This window comes from Schistocerca piceifrons, chromosome 8 (assembly GCF_021461385.2).
Source record: "Schistocerca piceifrons isolate TAMUIC-IGC-003096 chromosome 8, iqSchPice1.1, whole genome shotgun sequence".
NCBI classification, from domain to species: Eukaryota; Metazoa; Arthropoda; class Insecta; order Orthoptera; family Acrididae; genus Schistocerca; species Schistocerca piceifrons.
In genome coordinates, this window is record NC_060145.1 from 120,032,236 (window position 1) to 120,058,120 (window position 25,885).

General features: G+C 42.4%; 1 protein-coding gene across 2 annotated transcripts in view; it reads left to right on the plus strand.

The window, feature by feature from the left end:
• The first annotated feature begins 1,066 nt into the window (after nucleotides 1-1,066).
• Nucleotides 1,067-25,885, plus strand: part of LOC124711152 (UDP-glycosyltransferase UGT5-like) — a 274,796-nt gene continuing 249,977 nt past the window's right edge. The window contains exon 1 of one of the 2 annotated variants that reach the window (XM_047241052.1): nucleotides 1,067-1,217. The gene's annotated coding sequence lies outside the window, so the exon portion shown is untranslated. The remainder of the gene's footprint in view (nucleotides 1,218-25,885) is intronic. The other variant, XM_047241051.1, reaches the window with a different exon arrangement.

Below are 25,885 nucleotides of genomic sequence, written 5' to 3' on the forward strand. Positions count from 1 at the left end.
AGACGGTTGCGAATGGTCCTCGCCGATACCCCAGGAGCAACAGTGTCCCTAATTTGCTGGGAAGTGGCGGTGCGGTCCCCTACGGCACTGCGTAGGATCCTACGGTCTTGGCGTGCATCCGTGCGTCGCTGCGGTCCGGTCCCAGGTGGACGGGCACGTGCACCTTCCGCCGACCACTGGCGACAACATCGATGTACTGTGGAGACCTCACGCCCCACGTGTTGAGCAATTCGGCGGTACGTCCACCCGGCCTCCCGCATGCCCACTATACGCCCTCGCTCAAAGTCCGTCAACTGCACATACGGTTCACGTCCACGCTGTCGCGGCATGCTACCAGTGTTAAAGACTGCGATGGAGCTCCGTATGCCACGGCAAACTGGCCGACACTGACGGCGGCGGTGCACAAATGCTGCGCAGCTAGCGCCATTCGACGGCCAACACCGCGGTTCCTGGTGTGTCCGCTGTGCCGTGCGTGTGATCATTGCTTGTACAGCCCTCTCGCAGTGTCCGGAGCAAGTATGGTGGGTCTGACACACCGGTGTCAATGTGTTCTTTTTTCCATTTCCAGGAGTGTAAAATGTCTGACAGACGAATTGAGAAAGTTTCTCCTTGACAGCTCCTTCTGTTCCGTAGAAGAATTTCTGTTACTGAAATGTGTAAAAGGGGGTGTGTAGGAATTACTAACTGTAATCTGTATAGTTTTTTTCCTTTGATAATTTAAAAAGAAAGAAAAAACTTAGATGTGTTCAGAATGTAGCAACATGTACAAATTAATTTGCGACGTGAATGTGAAGTGACTCGTTCCACATTATTACGATCTATCGTGCAGAGTGATCCACGGACTATGTAATCAACTAACCATAAGGCAGAAGGAATAGGAGGATGAAATTAAGCCAACGAAAGACTCGCAGCTTCAGACGAGGAGACAGAGAAGTTTATAGTCTTCGTTTTTGAATTATTCATCCGGGTCAGTGTACAACTGGTTGAAGAAGGTCGCCGTATTACGTGATAAAGGGTAAGAGAGTCAAGGCACATTAGCTTGTCGTAGCGATAGATGGTTTGGCAAATGCGTGGCAAGCGCGTGGCGGTCCCGGAACGTGGTGGGGCGGCTGGTAGCAAGTGGCGTGCGAGGAGGCTTCTGCACTGCAGTCACGGCCGGGTGAGCGTCGCAACAGCCGCTCCGGAGGACCAAGCCAGGCGCTAACCCAGGACACAAGGTCAGCCGGACAGGCACTGCGTTTACTTGTGACTTCAGAAACCGGATATCCGTAAATACTGTGTACTGCTTCTGGTTGGTCCTTCTCCAAAATATTACAAAAAGTGATATATTCAAGGCTAGTCCCATACTTGGTTAGTTAGCTACATCCTCCATAGACCATCTGAACGATTCTTTTAACAAAATGATGTGGAGCAAGTTAATTTACAGGATATCTACGCGTGATTAGTGTTGACATTAATAGGCACATTACTATTTTTAGTCGTACTCATGTAACTACGAATTTTTTTCAACTGGCTATCCGTTTTCATGGACAAATTTCTGAGTGGAATTGTTCAGGAGAAATTATTTCAAATTAGATTTAAAACTCGCTTCGCTACCTGTCGTCCAGTCTATTTTACTGGACAGATGATCAAAAACCTTTCGTTGTTGCATATTGAACTCCTCTCTGAGCCTCTGACAGCTGTAACAATGGGTAACAAACGTCATTTTTCCCTCTGGTGATGTAGATATGTAGATCTCCGTTCTCTTCAAATTGCGATGGTTTATTTATGACCAATTTCATTAGCGAATATATGTATTATGATGGCGCACTTAAAATACCTAGTTCCTTGAAAAGGTACGAATATGACGTCCGTACTGCTCGCTTTTGTGCACTCAATACTTTCTTTCTAAGTGATGAATTACCCCAGAAAATTATTCTGCACGACATTATCAGTGGAAATAAGCAAAATATATTATCAGATTGATTCATTTGTTTCCAAAATTAGCAATTATATGAAGAACAAAAGTAGCTGAACTTAATTGTTTTAGTTATTCAGTAGTTTGCATCTTCCAGTTCAAGTTCTCATTAATATATACACCCGAAACTTTGCAGCACTCTACCCTACTTACTGACTCCTGCTCAAGTGCTACATCAGTTTTTGGTATGATTGTATTTGTTGTAAAGAAAGGAATGTTGTGTATTTTTTCAAAGTTTAAGGAGAGTCCACTTTCAGAGAACCACCAACTATTTATTTGGAAAACATCATTTACCACCTCCTCTGCTGCTTACTCTTTAATGGGATTTTATTGTAATATCAATATCGTCTACAGAAAGTACAATTTTGCTAGTTTAATGTTAAGAATAGGAGTGGACACAAAATCGAACCCCACGTGCCTTCCTTTGTGATTTATCCCAATCACTCAAATCTTCTACCTTTCTGGCATTGTCTGAATTATTCAGCACAACCTTTTGCATTCTGTTTGTCAAATATGATGTAAACTAGCTGTCCATAAAGCCATCAACTACATAAAACTTGAGTCTTTCTAAGAGAGTATCCTGATCTACAGAACCAAACGCTTTAGAGATACCAGATGGCGATATATTACTATTTAAGGCCTGAACTATTTGATGAGTGAATGTATAAACAGCATTCTCAGTCGAGCAACCTTTCCAGAATTAGAACTGTGACATGCTAAGTAAACTATTTCCATTTAAGTGTATATATGCTCTTGAGTACATTACTTTTTGCAATATTTTGGAAGAAAATATCAGTAAGGAAATAGTATGATAATTGTCTTGTCAGCTTCCTTATTTATGGCTTAATAATTGCATATTTAACCTATCTGAAAAAATTCTCTGCGCCAGTGATGCACTACATATATCACTGGTGACATTACTTATGAAGTTGGAACAAATTTTCAGAATTCTCTCTGAAATTCCAGCAGCCCGAGAAGAGATGTAATTCCTTAGAATTTTTTAACTGCTTCAATTACAGCGAATGTTTTGGGTACTACTTCTAGTTGCTTAAAGTTTTGTAAAACAATTCACTTAGCATTTCACAGTTTGGATTCCAGAAGGGTTGTTCGACTGAGACTGCTATTCGTACATTCTCTCATCAAATATTATTAGTCTTAAATAATAAAATATCGCCCATTGGTATTTTTTGTGATCCTTCCACGGCGTTTGATTGTGCAGATCATATTACACTCCCAAAAGAACTAAAGTATTATAGAACTGAAGGCTTTACACACAGTTAGTTTAAATTGTACTTAACAAACAGTACAAAAAAAGTTGTGATGAATAATTCAGACAATATTCATACACTCAGAAATGTTAGTGACCGGGAGGAAATCACAAAAAGAGCCCCACAGGGCTCAATTTTGAACCCACTCCTATTCCTTATATGTCTGTATGATCTTCCACTTAATATTCAACAAGTAGAATTGGTACTCTTCACAGGCGATGCTAGTGTTATAACAGATGCTGTTAGAGTAAAAGCCACATAAGGGAATGTTAATAATGTTTTTGCAAGAAATATGAAGTGGTTCTCTGAAAATGGACTCTGCATTAATTTCGAAAAACACACTCTATTGTGTTCTGTACACAAATGGAGTCATACCAACGACTGCTGCATGACACCAACGGGAGTTAGTAAATATGGTATAAGCCCTAAATTTTTGGGTGTACACATTGAAGAAAATTTGAACTGCAAGAAGTATATTAGTGAACTCCTCAAAAAGTTAAATTCGGCTACTTTTGCTCTTCGTATAGTTGCTACTCTTGGAAACGAGTAATTAACCTTCTGATATGTTTTTCACATTCCCACTCAATAATGTCTTGGAATAAGAAACTATTGATTGCACGAAAGAGAGCAGTCAGAATAATTTTTCGTGTTCACGAACATTTGTCATGTAGATAGCACTTCAACGTTTCAGGTATTGTAACTGAACCGTCGCAGTACATATTTTCGCTAACGAAATTCTTCACAAATTGTACATCACAATTTGAAGGAATAGTGATGTACATACCTACAATATTGGAGGAAAAAATGACCATTACTACCGATTATTAGAGATGCCCGTGGATCCGAAAGGAGTTCAATACACAGAAACAAACATTTTGATTATTTGCCCAATAATATAGACTATATGACAGAGAGCAAAGGAAGTGTTAAATCAAACCTAAAATCATTTCTGCCGCACAACTCATCTTATTTCAAATGTGTTCATCGGAGTTAACACTAATCTTATACACACATCTCGTAAACTGACTCGTTCCACATCATTTCGATAAAAGAACTAAATAACTCACTCTAGACACCTGCTACTAGATTTATTACCTGTTGGTTCCGTCAACACGCGAGAATTATACAAATGATCTGCATACGCCGATGTGACTCCCTGGGGGGAAGACAATTCTTTTCATGAAACACTACTGAGAAAATTTAGAGAACCGGTTTATGACTGACTGCAGAACGATTGTATTGCCATCAACGTACATTTTGCATAAGTACCACGAGGATAGATAAGAGAATCAGGGCGTATAGACAGTCGTTTTTCCGTCGTTCCTTTTGCGAGTGGAACAGGAAAGGGATTGACTAGTAGTGACAGAAGGTATCCCAAGTCATGCGCCAATGTTGGTTGGTGGAAAATTCATCTAGAAGTATATGGATCACATTTTAACCAAAATATCCCACAGGAATGGAAATACTGGCGTTTGAGTTTGGAATTCACGGTGTAACACTTCTAACTCTTTCAGTGAATGTGCAGCTCACAAGATGTTCATGTTTTCATAACGCGGCCCACAGGTTCAAAATGGCTCTGAGCACTATGGGACTTAACATCTGAGGTCATCAGTCCCCTAGAACATAGAACTACTTAAACCTAACTAACCTAAGGACATTACACACATCCATGCCCGAGGCAGGATTCGAACCTGCGACAGTAGAAGTCGCGCGGTTCCGGACTGAAGCGCCTAGAATCGCTCGGCCACTGCGGCAGGCGCGGCCCACAGGTACTAAAAGGTTTTAAATCCCGACGTTAAATTGAACCACTGAAACACGTGGTTCCGTTGGTGAAACTTATTACATATTCTTGGCTGGAGGTGAGATACTCTCAAGATTTCGAGAGTGAATAATAACTGTACCATATAACGTTTTACTGAGGGCATGTATCAAATAAATTTTGAACAGGTGTTCTGTCAAACCTCGGCAATCTTCACTGCATGTTTCATACTCGTACTTTTGCAGCACCGATGGGTCATCTCTGCTGAGAATGGCAGGATTCTGTTTCATGTCGTGAAATGCAGCACGATGAAAGGTTCGAAGTAATGTGGCCTTGCTGTCTAATGTATGGTTCCATGGTGTAAATAGTTTTCCGGGAAGCTAAGACCAATTTGCGAGATTCTGATGTCTTTAAATTTGCAGAGTAGTGAAACAAGAAAAAAGCCATAGGCTCTCAATACAGTCAGCAATAAACCTGTAAGATACCGTTTTGTAGAGTAGGCTGTTTGATGTCTAGGTTCATAGTACTTACAATAGTGCTTCATACTTTCCGGAAATACTCCAACTAGAGTTAAGAAAACTCTTCTTTCCAAGATTCCTTTTGGTTTTTCACGAATCATTTGATATCGGAATCCTCCTTATTGCGAAAATCTTACCTCATCGTATTGGGTTTGCGTAAACGTTAGTATTCATTGAGCTTCTAAAGAGGAATATTTTGAGTTCCATGACAGTACAAATAACCTGGTTTTGAATTTTTGGCATTCCGCGCTCCACACATTGGGGTGGTGCTTGCCATGGCCATGACACGAAATTGTGGACAACGATTTCAGAAGTCACTAATTGTCTGCAAAATAACTACAGCTCATTTGACGTTATCCTAATTAAAGTACCCTGTCTTGTTGGAATTTAATTGAAAACTCCTTGGGTTGAAAAGGATGAACTAGCCTTATGATAATTGTCAATTGCGGTTTAGTCTGCATCCGTACTGCAAAGACGATCAGTTTTTTGTTCAGTCCGCTGTAATAGGGGCAGTAGGGCGTGTGACCAAATAAAGATATTTTTCAGTTTTTTGTAATGTTTCACTAAACAAGGCGAGCTTAACGTCATGAAGAAGTTTTAATATGCAGAATACAGTGTCAAGCTGAAAGATGAGATGGATACGTGCGTTCTTCCCCAATCATGTTTGCGTTCCAGTGGTGTCTTAGAGAAGTAAACATGTAGTGTAGAGACACTGACCGCCTCAGTAGACGAGGTCGCTAATTCGTGGCTGTGCGGTCGCTCTCGACTCCCAGGTAAGCTTGTTGCAATGTTGTGTGGAATGCGCTATCAGAAGAACTCCTTACCAACCTTGTTGGAGCAGCTTTCATCCTTAAGTTTCGCACACTGGCGTAGCTGTAAGCAGAAATGAACTGGGACGACGTTTATATCCACTGAAGTTAATTGCGGCAAATAATAACAAATAAATAATTACTCGCAAACGATTCGTTTCTGAATCTGTGTTTACAGAAGTGTGTTTGCTTCTCATATCGTGTAACCTCTATTGTATCAGTTTATGCCATTATGATGGTTGGGTGGGAACTGATGGCTAACTAGATGGTCTTTTCTAGTGCCCATCTCAGTCTGAGGCATGTGGACAACACGATGCATCTAGAGCAAGGCTGGCCAAAAATTCGGCTCGAGAACCGTGGCTGGGCACAAGCGCCTTGGTACTCAGCTTGGCCGGCACACTTACCCCACGGCCACGCCATGCTGGCTGTGTATGAGGAGGTGGAAGAGGCGGAAACAACGAACGTGCCGCATTTAACTGGCAATGCAGTCGCATTGCTTACAACTTGATCTTATGTTTCACATATCTTAACAACACAGGTCAAACACAAAAGAAATTTTCAGTATAATTTATTTTTGGGGTACTGAAAACTTAATTTTTATCTGGTACACACTATAGACATATGGACAGACGCAGACAATTTCACAGATTTTAGCACTTAGGTTGCCATGTAATCGTGGCTTATTTAGTTTCAAATAGAAAAAAGTCTTTTACACACATGTGGTGGTCGAAATATTGTAGAACTTTCGCAACCTCGTTATGGATAAGCGAAAACTCTATCTTAGGAAAAGAATGTAGACGTCCTGAACAGCTTTAACGCTAAAGGGATTTGTCTTTAAAACGGAAATTACCTTGCAGGTGATTCAGTTACACCTGCACATGCACAGAAGCGCAAAAGGTCTCGAAAACGAATATAAGATTCGCAGTGTCCTTAAAGCATTTAGGGAACCATATTTGTAATTATTTCAAGGCTAGAATGAATTCTTCAGACCTCACATTTTCTTTAACGCCAGTGAGCTTATGGAAGCAAATAAATCATCAGGTCCGGATCGAATCCCAGTTAGATTTTATAAAGAGCACTCTACGGCATTGGCTCCTTACCTAGCTTGCATTTATCGTGAATCTCTCGCCCAGCGCAACGTCCCAAGCGACTGGAAAAAAGCGTAGGTGGCTCCAGTATATAAGAAAGGTAAAACGACAGGCCCACAAAATTGCTGACCATTATCCCTAACTTCTATTTTCTGCAGAATCCTTGAACATATTCTCAGCTCGAATACAAAAAAACTTTCTTGAGACTGAGAGGCTTATGTCCAAGAATCAGCATGGTTTTAGAAAGCATCGCTCCTGCGAAACTCAGCTTGCTATTTTCTCATATGGTGCCCCACTGCAGGCTGTTAACGAAAGTACGAACATATGGATTAAGTTCATAGATATTTGAGTGGCTCGAAGACTTCTTAAATAGTAGAACCCAGAATGTTTTCCCCGACGCGCATGTTCATCAGAGATAAGGCTATTATCAGGAGTGCCCCAGGGAAGTCTGATGAATGGCAGCTAGCCCTTAATGTGCAAAAATGTAAGTTGATGCTGATGACTAGGAAGATCAAACTTGTAATGTTCAGATACAGTATTACTAGTGCACCGCTTGACACAAATGTGCCGTTTAAACGTCTGGGCATAACGTTGCAAAGCGGTATGACGTGGAACGAGAGTGTGCGAACTTTGGGAGGGAAGTCGAATGGTCGATTTCGGTTTATTGGGAGAGTGTTAGGAAAGAGTGGTTCAACTGGAAAGGAGACCGCATATAGGCCACTGGTGCGACCTATGCTTGAGTTCTGCTAGAGTGTTTGGGATCCGTACCAGGTCGGATAGAAGAAAGACATCCAAGCAATTCAGAGGCAGGATGCTAGATTTGTAACCGATAGTTCCGAACGACACGTAAGTGTTACGGAGATTTTAGGGGAATTCAAATGGGAATCTCTGAAGCGAAGGTGACGTTCTTTTCGAGAAATACGGTTGAGAAAATTTAGAGAACCGGTATTTGAAGCTGACTGCCTTACGATTCTACTGGCGCCAACATACATTGCGCGTAAGAACCGCGAAGATAAGATACGAGAAATTAGGACTCATATGGGGGCATACAGACACTCGTTTCTTCTTCGCTCTATTTGCGAGTGGAACAGGAAAGTAATTGACAAGTAATGCTACAGGGAAGCCTGCGCCATGAACCTAAGATGACTTACGATGTACGGAATATCTACCTAGATGTAGATGTAGAACTAGACTGTTTGCCAGATGTGTTGCTTCTACAGTGCGATTTTCTTTTTCAATGCCTTCCCATTAGATGAGAAAGAAGTTGTTTCCCTAATTGCAATGTCTTGCTGTGAGCAGTGTACAGTCCACTCCACTTAAAATACAACGTCTGCAATCCATTCCAGATGTTCTAACTTCCTGCACCCCTTTTTCCTTCATAAATTCAATTTATCGAATTTTAGATCGAAAGTTCATTACAGGTAAGTCCCTTGATTTAACCAACGTACTCTGCAGTAATGTATTAAGATTCTCTACTCTTCGATCAGTTTCGTCGAAAACTGTTGCAACTGGCAGCAGAGTGATGCCCACGACTTCAGAAATTTTACTGTTCGTACCATCAATCATTTTATCTGCTGCATGTCTGCACATTTAGCATGAAGTGTTTCGTGATGTACAAAATAATGAACATTTATGCCGATAGTTGCATTTTATTGCTATTTCATTGTCAACCACATTTTAAATTCTTTCTGTATGGTATTATAATGTCGTTTCATAACAAATTTGCACTACCAGTTGATTATGCGACTACATAATGTGTGTTGAGAACTCTCAGGTCCCTCTTCTGTCATTTAAATCTTTTTTAGAAGTTTGTGATGACAGACCTCTAGACCGCCTTCTTTTGTGCAAACAGTTATGGGACCTGCGAAAGTCCTTCAAACCACGAACAAATAGCGAAGGCTAAACAGCGCTGATGCCCCGATTCTGCCGAGCTGGAGCGAGTTCCTACCGAAAAACGCCGCACCGCGATATTCAGTGACCTCACTCTGTTCCTGGAACTTTTGAGAAAAGCCGAGCAAAACTGAGACAGGCTGAACCTTGGCCCTCAAGTGGCCAGCACGTCCTGCACGCGTGAAGTTTGACACTCCATAGCCGGCCGTGGTCTTGAGAGACGCTGGAAGCCACCCACAGATGGCGTGCTCCCCGCCAAGGTCGTATCACTGGAGAGCGGAGTCACGCAAACTTGATGAGAAGTCAAGGCACCGCCTGTCGCCATAGGCGTGAGTGCAACAATTTCACAGACAGACGAGCGCTGATAAGTAGCACATACCAGAGGTCGATAGGTGTTAGAAGAGACTACGAAACATTAACGCCGCTTATAGGTTTGCGAAAAGGACGGGTCAGTTATCACTCAAATCAGCACATTCTCGTTTTACCCATCTGTGCGCTGCGTGCTGTGTATTTTTGTCTAAATTGGTGAGTGATGTGTCTGATACTCGTAATAGTAGTAGTTTTACTGACTCTAGATCACTTTTACAAGAACATTGGACATGTCATATTATTACAATTTAAGAACAACAAAAATAACATAATTGATATGTACAGGCATTTACGTACTTTATGGTCTAGTTTGACAATGATGGGACAGGGAGTCGGCCCTGGTCCTATAGTAAGAACTATCCCAGAATTTGCAGAAGTAATTTAGAGAAACCACGGAAAACCTAAATCAGGATGGCTGGATGAAAACTAGAGCCTCCATCCTCCCGAATACAAGACTAGCTTGTTTGAAACGGCGCTACCCCATTCGGTTTACTCTGAGGTGACAAAAGAAATGGGATAGCAATATATACATATACAGATGACGGTAATATCACGCACACAAGGTAGAAAAGTGCCGTGCGTTGGCGGAGCTGACATCTGTACTCAGGTTTATTCATGTGAAAGGGCTTCGGATGTGATTAAGGCCATACGTCGGGAATTAACAGTATTTGAACGTTAAACGGTAGTTGGAGCTAGAAGCATGGGAGAGTTCATTTCGGAAATGGTTACGGATTTCAGTATTCCGAGATTCACATTGTCAAGAGTGGACGAAGAATACCAAATTCCATTACTTCTCACCACGGGCGATCGAGTGGAACGGCGTTTGCGTAGAGTTGTCACTGCGAACAGACAAGCAACACTGAGTGAAATAACTGCAGTAATCAATGTGGGACGAACGACGAACATATACAAAATCTGGCGTTATGGGCTATGGCAGCAGATGCCAGATGCGAGTGCTTTTCTAACAGCACGACATAGCCTGGGCTCTTGACCATATCGGTTGGACCCTGGACGACGAAAAAACTATGACCTGGTTAGACGAGTCCCAATTTCAGTTGTTAAGAGTTGACCGTAGGGTGAAAGTGAGGTGCAGATCTCACGAAGCCACGGACCCAGGCCGTCAACAAGGCAGTGTGAGCAAGCTTGTGGTGGGTCCATAACGGTGTGGTCTTTGTTTACATCGAATCGACTGGGACCTTTGATCCAACTGAACCGATCATTGATTGGAAATGGTAATGTTCGGCTACTTGGAGACCATCTGCAGCCAATCAACGACGGAATTTTTAAGGATGATAATGCGTCATGTCACTGGGACACAGTTGTTCGCGATTGGTTTGAAGATAATTCTGGATATTTCGAGCGAATGATTTGGCCATCCAAATCGCCCGACATGAGTCCCATTGGACATTTATGGTATATAATCGAGAAGTCAGTTCGTACACAAAATCCTGCACCGACAACACTTTCGCAATTATAGACAGCTACAGAGGCAGCTTGGCTCAATATTTCTGCAGGGCACTTCCAACTACTTGTGGAGTTCATGCCACGTCGAGCTGCTGCACTACGCCAGACAAAAGGATGTCTAACACGATATTAGGAGGTATCCCATGATCTCTCACCTCAGAGTACACCTAGTGTACAAAAATGCTTCGCAAATAATGTATTGAGTAACGTAATAGGCTAGTGCTACACTCTTCACTCATTTCTCACACGCAGTCGCTGCACACACTATACACAAATTGTTTCACGATGCAGCACTACACACACTATCTGATGGTGTCAGGACCATAGCGAGGATGTCTGGTTTCCATTTTGTGTACCGCAGCTTTCCGTTTGCTAGCCTGTAAATTTGAGTCAACATCCCTCTGTTATGAGTGAGATGTTGAGCTCAGAGAGAGGATAAGGTGTTAGTTTTGTACTCTGGATAGCTTGGGGAATAAGTTTCTCCAGAGAAGAGGAAAAAAAACGGAGAGTCCAGCGGCAGAGGCCGAGTCGAGTGGACGTTTCTATAGCGGTGGCAGCAGCACCAGAAGGAGCAGCAGTTGCCTGATCCAGAGTAATTTAGTTTAGTTTGTGTTTTTTTTTTTCACGTACTTCTGCTGCTGCAGACGGTGTAGACTAGTGTTTAGCTAGTTACCTTGTCTACTTTTCTTTCATCAGAAGCCCCACGTCACGTCTTTACGTTTAAATCTCGTGTTAGCACACAACATCCCTATAATTTAGTTTATTGCATTCGAGTCGAAATACTTATTTTCTGCAGTAGCTTTTGAGTAAGCAGAGTTTCTAGTAAAAAGTAACTAATATTATGCCCGTTTCAAGATCTTGTGGATCTTGCTGTGTCAGGCTATAGTAAAAACGCTGCAGAGCATTTTTTGGTGTTTGTTTATTCTCCACGTTATACGAGGGTACTCGGAAAGTAAGAAACGATAGGTCGCGAGTGAAAATCAAAACTGTTTTATTTGCAACGGTTAGCTACACCTTCCAGCTACTTCTCTACACAGTCACCACTCAGACTTAGACATCTGTCGTAGCGTTGTACCAACTTTTCAATTCTCTCGTTATAGAAAACAGCCGCCAGTGCTTTTAGACAATTTTCTGCTGTGGACTGCAGCTCGTTGTCTGTGTCAAGATATTGTCTTCATAGCCAGCGGTTCATCTGAGCAGAGATGGACCTTAGGGTAGCCAATTACGGGCAGCGTTGTGCGTGATCAAACACTTTCCATCGAAAAGGCTGCAGGAGCATCTTCATTGCCCCTGCAGAGTGTGGCCGAGATTTGTGTAGAACGAACTGTATGACAGTTATGTTATGTAGATGGCATAGCTTCAGGCGAAATCTTTCGCCAGACCCTCATACTTGGCGGGAGGCGCTAATTGCTAGTCATCTTTACGTTCTCACTGTCAGGTCAGAACTGAGAAGAGCGACATGGTGCGATCCTCGGGCGTACTAGACACAGTGCCTGACGCATCTGTGCAAAGCTTCATCAGATTTTCACTGTATTTTCCACTTCGCAACCGATCGTTCCTTACTTTCTGAATAACCCTCGTGTAATATTTCGTGATAATTCCAACTTTAGTAGCCTCACATTCGAATAATTTTTCTTTCCTTTCGGGACTCCAAGTACTTTCTAACTCTACTGCTTCTTTGTGCAAAGTACGATATGGCTAGGGACTGTGCTTGTGAGTGGACACAAGGAGAATTGGCTGCTGTCTGTAAACAGCTGGAAGCTGTGTTGGCTATGATCGACAGGCTTCTGGCTAATGTTCAAAGCTGTGGCGACATCGGGGTGCTTGTGACGAGACCTCCGACACCTTGTTGCCGTTGGATTCCCCTGATGCGTGATGACTGGGTGTTGTGTGACGTCCTTAGGTTAGTTAGGTTTAAGTAGTTCTAAGTTATAGAGGACTGATGACCATAATGTTAAGTCCCATAGTGCTCAGAGCCATTTGAACCATTTGAGCCATTCCCATGATGACCTCCTGTTCACTGCGTCTATCGATACACAACACCTGACTGGTCCGTCCTCAATCGAAACTTAGTGAGAGACAGTATTGGGTTTGCGTATTACTGTGTGGAAGATGAAAGAGAGAACAGTCGCACAGCTGCCTCCTTACGGCTTAGCAGGACATACTTGGTGCTATCCAGTGTTGATAATATCTCTGAGTCAGCCCGGACTGCCTCTCCTGTTGGGCCAGTGACTGATTCTCCTGTTCGTTCTGGACAAGAGCTGAAGGTGGTTTTACTAGTTATCGGGAGCTCCAACGTTAGGCAGGTAACGGAGCTCCATGGGAAAATAGTTACAGGGTGGGAAAGAAAGTCAGTGTGCACTCGATTTGTTCACTGGAGGGTCTCGTCCGTGACATGGTGGTGGCCGTGCGACGGCTGTCGAGCATACTTTGTGCAACCGGCTGCAAATAGTGCCACATGTCGGCACGAATGATGCCTGCCGCTTGGATTCTGAGGCAATCCTTGGCTTCTTTCGGTGGATGGCTGATTTGGTCTACATCTCCATCTACATGGATACTCTGCAAATCACATTTAAATGCCTAGCAGAGGATTCATGGAACAACCTTCACAATTCTCTAGTATTCCAATCTCGTATAGCGCACGGAAAGAGCAAACACCTATATCTTTCCGTACGAGCTCTGATTTCCCTTATTTTATCGTGGTGATCGTTTCTCCCTATGTAGGTCGGTGTCAACAAAGTATTTTCGCATTCGGAGGAGAACGTTGGTGATTGGTATTTCGTGAGAAGATTCCGTCGCGACGAAAAACGCCTTTCCTTTAATGATGTCCAGCCCAAATCCCGTATCGTTTCAGTCACTCTCTCTCCCCTATTTCGCGATAATACAAAACGTGCTGCCCTTCTTTGAACTTTTTCGATGTGCTCCGTCAGTCCTGTCTGGTAAGGATCCAACACCGCGCAGCAGTGTTCTAAAAGAGGACGGACAAGCGTAGTGTAGGCAGTCTCCTTAGTAGATCTGTTATATTTTCTAAGTGTCCTGCTCATAAAAGGCAGTGTTTGGTTAGCTTTCCCCAAAACATTTTCTGTGGGTTCCTTCCAATTTAACCTGTTCGTAATTGTAATTCCTAGGTATTTAGTTGAATTTACGGTCTTTAGATTTGACTGATTTATCGTGTAACCGACGTTCAACGAATTCCTCTTAGCACTCATGTGCATGGCTTCACAGTTTTCGTCATTTAGGGTCATCTGTCAGTTTTCGAACCATTCAGATATCTTTTATAAATCGTTTTGCAATTTGTTTTGATCTTCAGAAGACTTTATTAGTCGATAAACGACAACGTCACCTGCAAACGACCTAAGAAAGCTGCTCAGATTGTCTCCCAAATCGTTTATGTAGATAAGGAACAGCAAAGGGCCTATAACACCACCTTGGGGAAAGCCAGAAGTCACTTCTGTTTTACTCGATGGCTTCCCGTCAATTACTACTAACTGTGACCTCCCTGACAGGGAATCACAAATCCATATCACGTAATTGAGACGATATTCCATAAGCACGAAATTTCACTACAAGCCGGTTGTGTGGTACATTGTCAAAAGTCTTCTGGAAATCATAAAATACGGAATCGATCTGAAATTCCTTCTCAATAGCACTCAACACTTCATGCGAATAAAGAGCTAGTTGTGTTTCACAAGAATGATGTTTTCTAAACCCATGTTGGCTCTGTGTCTATCAACCGTTTTGTTCGAGGTAATTCAAAATGTTCGAACAAGTGTTGTAGTTGTTATGGTCTTCAGTCCGGATTCTGGTTTGGTGCAGCTCTCCATGCTACTCTATTCTGTGCAAGCTTCTTCATCTCCCAGTACCTACTGCAACCTACATCTTTCTGAATCTGCTTAGAGTATTCATCTCTTGGTCTCCCTCTGCGATTTTTACCCTCCACGCTGCCCTCCAATACTAAATTGGTGATCCCTTGATGCCTCAGAACATGTCCTACCAACCGATCCCTTCTTCTAGACAAGTTGTGCCACAAATTTCTCTTCTGCCCAGTTCTATCCAATACCTCCTCTTTAGTTATGTGATCTACCCATCTAACCTTCAGCATTATTCTGTAGCACCACATTTCGAAAGCTTCTATTATCTTCTTGTCCCAACTATTTATCGTCAATGTTTCACTTCCATACATGGCCACACTCCATACAAATACTTTCAGAAACGACTTCCAGACACTTAAATCTATACTCGGAATTAACAAATTTCTTTTCTTCTGAAACGCTTTCCTTGCCACTGCCAGTCTAGATTTTACATCCTTTGTACTTCGACCATCATCAGTTATTTTGCTCCCCAAATAGCGAAACTCATCTACTTTAAGTGTCTCATTTCCTAATCTAATTCCCTCAGCATCACCCGACTTAATTCGACTACATTCCATTATCCTCGTTTTGCTTTTGTTGTTGTTTATTTTATATCCTCCTTTCAGTGCACTGTCCATTTCGTTCAACTGCTCTTCCAGGTTCTTTGCTGTCTCTGACAGAATTACAGTGTCATCGGTGAAGCCCAAAGTTTTTATATCTTCTCTATGGATTTTAATTCCTACTCCGAATTTTTCTATTGTTTCCTTTACTGTTTGCTCAATACACAAATTGAATAACATCTGGGATGGGCTACAACTCTGTCTCACTCCCTTCTCAGCCACTGCTTCCCTTCCATGCCCCTCGACTCTTATAACTGCCATCTGGTTACTGTACAAATTGTAAATAGCCTTTCGCTCCCTGTATTTTACCCCTGCCACCTTCAGTATTTGAAATAGTGTATTCCAGTCAACGTTTTCAAAAGTTTTCTCTAAATCTACAAATGCTAGAAATGTAGGTTTGCGTTTCCTTAACCTATCTTCCAAGATAAGTCGTAGGGTCAGTATTGCCTCACGTGTTCCAACATTTCTACGGAATCCAAACTGATCTTCCCCGAGGTCGGCTTCCACCAGTTTTTCCATTCGCCTGTAAAGAATTCGCGTTAGTATTTTGCACCTGTACTCACTAAACTACTCCTGCTTTATCCCTATTTGATTTTGTATTTATAACCATGTTTTCTAATATATGTTCAAAAATCCTGCTGCATATCGACGTTAACGATATGGGCCTGTAATTTCTTGAATATTGGTGTGACCTGTGCAACTTTCCAGTCTTTGGGTACGGATCTGTCGTCGAGCGAACGGTTGTACATGATTGTTAACTATAAAGTCAATGCATCAACATATGATTGTTAAGTGTGGAGCTAATGCATCAACATACACTGAAAGGAACCTAATTGGTATACAGTCTGGACCAGAAGACTTGCTTTTATTAAGTGATTTGAGTTGCTTCACTACTCCGAGGATATTTACTTCTACGTTGATCATGGTGGCAGCTGTTCTTGACTCGAGTTCTGGAATATTTACTTCGTCTTCTCTTGTGAAGGCATTTCGGAAGGCTGTGTTTAGTGACTCTGCTTTGGCAGCGCTGTCTTATCTCCCACCACAAACCAAACATCGATAGTATCTCAATGGCTATCGCGCAGAAAAGGCATTGATTGTTTCTTGCCAGTAACATAGTTCACATACAACCAGAATCTCTTTGAATTTTCAGCCAGATTTTCGTTGTGGAAACCTTTATAAGCATCTCGCCTTGAAGTCCGCGCTAAATTTCGAGCTTCTGTAAAAGACCGCCAATCTTGGGGATTTTGCGTTTGTTTAAATTTGGCGTCTTTGTTTCGTTGTTTCTGCAATAGTTTTCTGACCCGTTCTGTGTTACCAAAGAGGATCAGCTCCGTTTTTGTTAATTTATTTGGTATAAATCTCGCAACTGCTGCTGATACTATTTCTTTGAATTCAAGTCACATCTGGTCAACACTTATTAATTTGGAATGAGTGGAGATTGTCTCTCAGGAAGGCATCAAGTGCATTTTTATCTGCTTTTTTGAATCGGTACATTTTTCGCTTATTTTTGGAGGATTTGGGGATTACAATATTCAATCTCGCTGCGACAACCCTTTGTTCACTAATCCCTGAATCGCTTTTGATGTTCGTTACTAACTCAGGATTATTTGTTGCTAAGAGGTCAAGCGTGTTTTCACAACCGTTTACTATTCGCGTGGACTCATGATTTAACTGCTCGAAATAATTTTCGGAGAATGGGTTTAACACAATTTTGGGTGATGTTTTATGCGTACTTCCGTTATTAAATATGTATTTTCGCCAACATATCGAGGTTAAATTAGCCACCACCAACTATAATCGTATGAATCGAGTACGTATTTGAAATCAAACCCATGTTTACTTTGAACCTTTCGGCAACTGTATCATCTGAATTGGGAGGTTGGTAAAATAATCCAGTTATTATTTTATTCCGGTTGCCAACAATGATCTCTGCCCATACTAACTCACAGGAAGTTTCCACTTCAATTTCGCGACAAGATAAACTACTTCTAACAGCAACAAACATGCCACTGCCAACCGTGTTTAACTTATCACTTCGTAAAAATTTCGGCTGAGCTTTCAGTGCCTATAACGATTTGAGCATCAGTGCTTTCTATTAGCGCTTGGAGCTCTGTTACTTTTTGCATGCGTGGTATTTTTTTTTTTTTTTTATAAGAGGTGGAGCCCCTCCACGCCCTTTTTATAAGAGGTGGAGCCCCTCCACGCCCACATCGGCATGATGGCCAACACAAAAGGTCTACTGCCATCTCTGCATAAGGGTTAGTATTCACTAAAGTGGGTGTCGCAGGATGTGGGTACTGCGATGTTTGCGTACGTCTGGTTAGGATTAACCATTAATACGCGCTCATCTGGAGATAGATTGGTCGAAATCTGACGAAGGGTAGCGGTTTAAAGGGCAGAGGAAAAAAAGTGCCAAGGCAAGAGCCAAGGGAAAAAAACCTCTGCGAAAGTTAGTCGGGCGGTAAGAGCAGTAGCGGTTGTCTTGCTGCCTGCGATAGGTTGTGCAAGGATAGGCTTTGTTAGTAGTGGGTATCATGCATGTCGATACATTGACGTTGTGCGTTTGTGCTGCTCGGCGGCTGGCGCTGGGTCCTGGTACAGAGTCCTCGTTCAGCGTCAGCAACCTGCAACAGTTAGGTTTGTTATCGATCTTGTGTCCGATAGGTCATATACCGAAGGCACAGTGTGAGGGAATGTTGACAGATTGTTTGTGCGTCTGTGGGCGAGCTCGTCGGTGTCCCTGCTGTGGCCTGTTGGTCGGCTCTAATAGCAGCTGGTAGTTGCCAGTCAGTGTTGCTGATATGCAGGGGCTTGCCGACGTTTGTCGCTGTTTGCGTATGTTAGTTAACCATAGGTGGCTATGCTCTAGCTAGCAGTGTCTTTGGCCACTTGTGCGTGGTGCGTGGTGTAGGCTAAGCTGTCTATTTGTAGCATCGTACCCAGGGTAGACACGATCCTCTGGTTTGGAATAGAGTGGAAGGTGTAAACCAGCGGCTCTGACGACTCCGAGCTGGTACTGGAAACAATGTTCTCGACCTCCTCTGTCGGGCGGAAAATTGTAGCTTTCCCTTAAAGTTCGGGCGTGTTTACTATACGTAGGAAGAGGTCACTAGTGTAGCGGAGTGGATGTGGCATACACGTGGGGGTTTTTAAGTTACAGAACACCCCTTTGGGATCAGATACGAATTGCTGCCAAAATCGAAGTTACATCAGCCGCAATGTTTTCAAACAATGCTCGTCCTCGCACATCGGATACAGAAAATGTTTACTACTATATTAGTAAACTGCAGAAACTTCCAAGGAAAGGTCCCAGAATTAGTTTCTCTTGTTAAGATTATAATACCAGGACAGTATTGGGAACAGAATGCCAGTTGAAACCTGAAGTGAACAGCAACGAAATCTTAAGTTCAGATTGGAATATTTATCATAAGGGTAGGTTAGGCGCCAATTGTGGTAGCGTATGTATTACAATAAGGAACTCGATAGTATCTAGTGAAGTTGTTACGTACCCCAGCTGTGAATTAATCTGGGCGAAGGTACGCACCAAAGGTTGGTCAAAAATGGTAACTGGATGCTTTTATAGACCGCCTGGTTCAGGAGCTGTAGTGGCAGAGTGCTTCAGAGAGAACTTACAGAACACCGTTTATTATTTTCCTGACCATGCTGCTGTAGTATGTGTGTGTGCGTGGGGGGGGGGGGGGGGGCTGTGACTCTAACTTGCCAAGTATAGATTGATAGATTGGGAGAGTCATGCTATCAAAACTGGTACCAAAGACAGGGATTCGTATTCTGAATGTCTTATCCGAAAATTACATTAGACAGATATATAGGGAACCAACTCATGAGGGTAACATCCTAGACCTCTTAGCAACAAACAGACCTGAGCTTACCGAATCAGTTAACTTAATGTGTTAATAATCATAAAGTTCTGATAGCAGCTATGACTACGGTTTGCACGAGGAATTTTACGAACAATAGTAAGATATTTTTGCGCAGCAAGAGTGACAGTATAAAAATTGCATAGTATCTGAGTGGTCAGCATCAAATATTCAGTGATGTGGACGAAGATGTGGAGCATAAATGGAAAAATTCATAAGTGTCGTTCAAGATCTTAGCGGTTGGGAAAGACCCACCCCGGCTTAATAGCCGTGTTGGGAAAGTACTCCAGCAACAAAGAGAGCTTAAAACCTAGGTAATAAACAAAAGTTGAAAGAAGCGAAAATGAGCGTAAGGAGAGCAATAAGAGAAGCGTTGAGTGACTTTGAAAGTAAAATTTTGTTAACCAATCTGAACAAAAACCCTGAGAGGTTTTGGTCTTATGTAAAATCAAAATCAGTAAGCTATTCGGAATCATTTATTCATTTACTCAGAGAAAATACTGGCACCTGCAGAGAGAATGCCGAAACAATGAATCCTGTCTTCCGAAATTGTTTCACCGTGGAAGCTCGTCACCCAGTCTCTCCTTTCCGTCATCGTACGAACATCGAAATGGCAGACATTGAGGTAACCTATCTGGGACCAGAAAGACAACTACAATATCTTAGTAGCTGACAGGCATCAGGACTAGCAGAGACACCTATAAGATTCTGCAAAGATTATGCGAAAGCGCTTGCTCCCCTTCTAAGAGCAGTTTATCGCTCTTAACGGAACAAAATCAACAGATGTAATGACAATTTCCGTAACACCCCAAGGAAGTGTGATAGGTCTGCCATTGTTTACAATGCATGTGAAGGATCTAGTAGTAGGATGCGTCGGATGCCCTTTGAGATTGTTCGCAGATGATGCATTTGTCTACAACAAAGTAGCAACGCCAGAAGATAGTATATATTTGCAGAATTACCTGCAGAATGAATGATGCAAGTTCCGGCAGTTGACCCGAACTTCAATGAGTGTAACATATTGCGCGAACAGAGGAAAAGAAATCCACTACTGTATAGCTACACTATTGATGGCAAACCACTGGAAATAGTATGTACCGTAAAATGTCTACGAGTAGCTATCCAGAGCGACCTTCAGTGGAGTGACCACATAAAACAGTCCGCTGAGTGGTCAGCGTGACGGACTGCCGACCTACGGGCCTGGGTTCGATTCCCGGCTCGGTCGGGGATTTTCTCCGCTCAGGGACTGGGCGTTGTGTCGTCTTCATCATCATTTCATCACCATCCGGCGCCCAGGTCGCCCAGTGTGGCGTCGAATGTAATAAGACCTGCACCAAGGCGGCCGGCCCTGCCCCGTAAGGGGCCTCCCGGCCAATGACGCCAAACGCTCATTTCTGTTTTACCACATAAAACAAATAGTTGGAAAAGCAGATGCCAGACTTAGATTCATAGGAAGAATCTTAAGGAAATGTAACTCCTCCAAGAAGGAGGAGGCTTATAAGGCGCTTACTCGAACGATTATTTGGTATTGTTCGACTATCTGGGATCCCCACCAGGTAGGACTGGTAGAAGGGAGAGAGAAGATTCAACAAAGAGCGGCATGTTTCGTCACGGAATCGTTCAGGCGGCGCGAGAGTGTTGCAAAGATGCTCAACGAACTCCATTGGCAGACGCTACAAAAGAGGCGTTGCGTATCACTGGGAGGTTTATTATCGAAATTTCGAGTTTGCTTTCCGGAAACCGTAGGATAACATATTACTTCCTCCGACATACATCTCGTGTAATGGCCACAACAAAATTTAAGAAACTTGAAGCTTACCGACGATCATTTTTCCTGCGCGCCATTCGTGAGTGGAACACACATGGTAAGGGGCTCAGTTAACGGCACAAGACGTACCATCCGCTAATCACAAGGCACAAACACACAGGTAACGTCATCTTTGACAGTGCGCTGGTAATGCAGTTTTGAGTAAACAGGAAAAGATTAACACTAATCTCACAAAGCAGTGTCAACATACAACCTCAATAAAATAAAATAAAATCAGTACTTGACAATACTACTTCAAGAGGTAATTCACATGGAAAATGACACAGAAACGAAGTAAAAGAAAGAATTAACAATTGTAACAACAGAATAGTAGAACAAAAGCAAACTGGTGCTTTTCATTTATTATTAGAATAGATGGAGTTTACAGGCAATCGCAATAAAATAAAAAGAAATGAAAAAACACAGGGAAATGGAGGAATAGGAAGAAACAGACAGTGTGGAAAGTAATGGAAAACTGACATGCTTATGTGAAGTTTAGGAGAACGGACGTATTAAGCTGTACTTGGTCACATAAGATTAAATCATGACTGTGAGCTAAATGTTTGTTGATTTCCAGGATTTCCAATAGGCTGAGTTTTTGGCCATTGTTTCCTAAGTGAAAGACATAGGTAGTTGCAGCCCTCACTCAGCACAGGCTCATCTAATGTGGAGCCATAATTCTGCAACCTCCAGCAGCCTCAGCTTCAGCAGCCTCAGCTATACAAATATGTAATTGTTTATGCTCCACTGTTATTAATTGGGTCTTTCGTTTGCTGTTGAAAATACAATGGGCTGCAGTGTTCACAATCTGTTCCAGGTATGGTATTGCCCACCACTTCCTGCAGACATGGAAGGACAGCAAAGGGAACATACATCTACATCTACATCTACATCTACATCTACATGATTACTCTGCAATTCACATTTAAGTGCTTGGCAGAGGGTTCATCGATCCACAATCATACTATCTCTCTACCATTCCACTCCCGAACAGCGCGCGGGAAAAACGAACACCTAAACCTTTCTGTTCGAGCTCTGATTTCTCTTATTTTATTTTGATGATCATTCCTACCCATGTAGGTTGGTCTCAATAAAATATTTTCGCATTCGGAAGAGAAAGTTGGTGACTGAAATTTCGTAAATAGATCTCGCTGCGACGAAAAACGTCTTTGCTTTAATGACTTCCATCCCAACTCGCGTATCATATCTGCCACACTCTCTCCCCTATTACGTGATAATACAAAACGAGCTGCCCTTTTTTTGCACCCTTTCGATGTCCTCCGTCAATCCCACCTGGTAAGGATCCCACACCGCGCAGCAATATTCTAACAGAAGACGAACAAGTGTAGTGTAAGCTGTCTCTTTAATGGACTTGTTGCATCTTCTAAGTGTCCTACCAATGAAACGCATCCTTTGGCTCGCCTTCCCCACAATATTATCTATGTGGTCTTTCCAACTGAAGTTGTTCGTAATTTTAACACGCAGGTACATAATTGAATTGACAGCCTTGAGAATTGTACCATTTATCGAGTAATCAAATTCCAACGGATTTCTTTTGGAACTCATGTGAATAACCTCACACTTTTCGTTATTTAGTGTCAATTGCAACCTGCCACACCATACAGAAATCTTTTCTAAATCGCTTTGCAACTGATACTGGTCTTCGGATGACCTTACTAGACGGTAAATTACAGCATCATCTGCGAACAACCTAAGAGAACTGCTCAGATTGTCACCCAGGTCGTTTATGTAGATCAGGAACAGCAGAGGTCCCAGGACGCTTCCCTGGGGAACACCTCATACCACTTTAATTTTACTCGATGATTTGCCGTCTATTACTACGAACTGCGACCTTCCTGACAGGAAATCACGAATCCAGTTGCACAACTGAGACGATACACCATAGGCCCCCAGCTTGATTAGAAGTCGCTTGTGAGGAACGGTGTCAAAAGCTTTCCGGAAATCTAGATATACGGAATCAACTTGACACCCCCTGCCATTACTTTGTGCGAATAAAGAGCTAGCTGCGTTGCACAAGAACGATGTTTTCTGAAACCATGCTGATCACGTATCAATAGATCGTTCCCTTCGAGGTGATTCATAATGTTTGAATACAATGTGTGCTACAAAACCCTACTGCAAGCCGACGTCAATGATATAGGTCTGAAGTTCGATGGATTACTCCTACTGTCCTTCTTAAACACTGGTGCGACCTGCGCAATTTTCCAATCTGTAGGTACAGATCTATCGGTGAGCGAGCGGTTGTATATGATTGCTAAGTAGGGAGCTATTGTATAAGCGTAATCTGAAATGAACCTAATCGGTATACAATCTGGACCTGAAGACTTGCCCATATGAAGCGATTTGAGTTGCTTCGCAACCCCAAAGTTATCTACTTCTAAGAAACTCATGCTAGCAGCTGTTCGTGCTTCAAATTATGGAATATTCCATTCGTCTTCCCTGGTGAAGGAATTTCGGAAAACTGCGTTCAATAACCCCGCTTTAGCCGCACAGTCGTCGGTAACAGTACCATCGGCACTGCGCAGCGAAGGTATTGACTGCGTCTTGCCGCTTGTGTACTTCACATACGACCAGAATTTCTTCGGATTTTCTACCAAATTTCGTGACAATGTTTCGTTGTGGAACCTATTAAAGGTATCTCGCATTGAAGTCCGTGCCAAATTCCGCGCGTCTGTAAATTTGAGCCAATCTTCGGGATTACGCGTTCGTCTGAACTTCGCATGCTTTTTCCTTGCCTCTGCAACGGCGTTCGGATCTGTTTTGTGTACCATGTGGGATCAGTTCCATCTCTTACCAATTTATGAGGTATGAATCTCTCAATTGCTGTTGTTACTATATCTTTGAATTTGAGCCACATCTCGTCTACATTTGCATAGTCAGTTCGGAAGGAATTGAGATTGTCTCTTAGGAAGGCTTCTAGTGACACATTATCCGCTTTTTTAAATAAAATTATTTTGCGTTTGTTTCTGATGGATTTGGAAGAATTGAGCCTAGCTACAACGACCCTGTGATCACTAATCCCTGTATCAGTCGTGATGCTCTCTATTAGCTCTGGATTGTTTGTGGCTAAGAGGTCAAGTGTATTTTCGCAACCATTTACAATTCGCGTGGGTTCGTGGGCTAACTACCCAAAATAATTTTCGGAGAAAGCATTTAGGACAATCTCGGAAGATGTTTTCTGCCTACCACCGGTTTTTAACAAGTATTTTTGCCAACATATCGAGGGAAGGTTGTAGTTCCCACCAACTATAACCGTATGAGTGTGGTATTTATTTGTTACGAGACTCAAATTTTCTCTGAACTGTTCAGCAACTATATCATCGGAGTCTGGGGGTCGCTAGAAGGAGCCAATTATTAACTTAGTTCGGCTGTTAAGTATAACCTCCACCCATACCAATTCGCACGGAGTATCTACTTAGACTTCACTGCAAGATAAACCACTACTGACAGACACAAACACTCCACCACCAATTCTGCCTAATCTATCTTTCCTGAACACCGTCTGAGACATCGTAAAAATTTCTTCAGAACTTATTTCAGGCTTTAGCCAGCTTTCTGTACCCCTTTAGATTTCTGCCTTTGGCGATGGTTGAAAGACGAAGTCTACAAAGAAAAATTAAACAGAAGAGAGCTATTGATCCTTTGGGTTGTGAACAGTGATTCCCCTATGTAATGACCCCGAGAGAACCTCAGAAGAACTACACGAGTTGTTGTCAAGATACTTTAAAACTGCACTGAAGTAGGTGGTGCATGAAAATCAAATATGAATCTAATCATTTGTCGCCTTTGCCCCTCACCTTATGTGAGTGATTGGTTGGGTAACATTCTGAAATCTCTATCCCTTGTAACCAATAAATAATCGACGTGTTATGTTGTATCTAATATTCTATTCGAATTAGTCTCTTAGTCTCTACTACCACCTACTAAAATATTCACTACTAACTGAGTATCCTCCGTTGCACCTTTATGTATTTATTCCAGTCTTTTATCAGTCCATCTCCTCCTCTCCCCTCTCTCTGTGTCCATCTCCTCCTCTTTCTTATCTCTGTCCAGTCATCCTCCTTTCTCTCTCTGTCCATTTCCCTCTCCCTCCTCCGAGATGTGCCCATCACCTCCTTCCCATTGCTGTCCTCCCTTCTCTCTCCACGTTACTACACTCATCCCACGAGGAGGCTGGTTATTCTTATCCCTACAGTTTTTCTTTCCATATTGTATCTAATACGTGTACCAAATTTGATTTAAGGCCGTGCAGGGGTTTAGGGTGAGCCGTTTACCCGTATATTAGCCCACATAAGCATATGTAAAGTATATTTCACACATATTTAAGACACATTACTCATCTTTGTACACATATTTCACCCTGCAGTCTCATTTTCACGCAACATAATGTTTATTCATCAATTTTTCCTAAACTTGTGCTGCACAATGACAAAATTTTGTAGGTATATTCATGGGTATATGTGCATACTGTCTGCAAAATGTGTTGTGAACAACGTTAGTAGTAATGAAATTAAAACGTCGTGCAGCTTTTCAGGCGCTCCGGTATTTGACGTTATATCTCCTGAACTATGTGCCGTAAAATAATA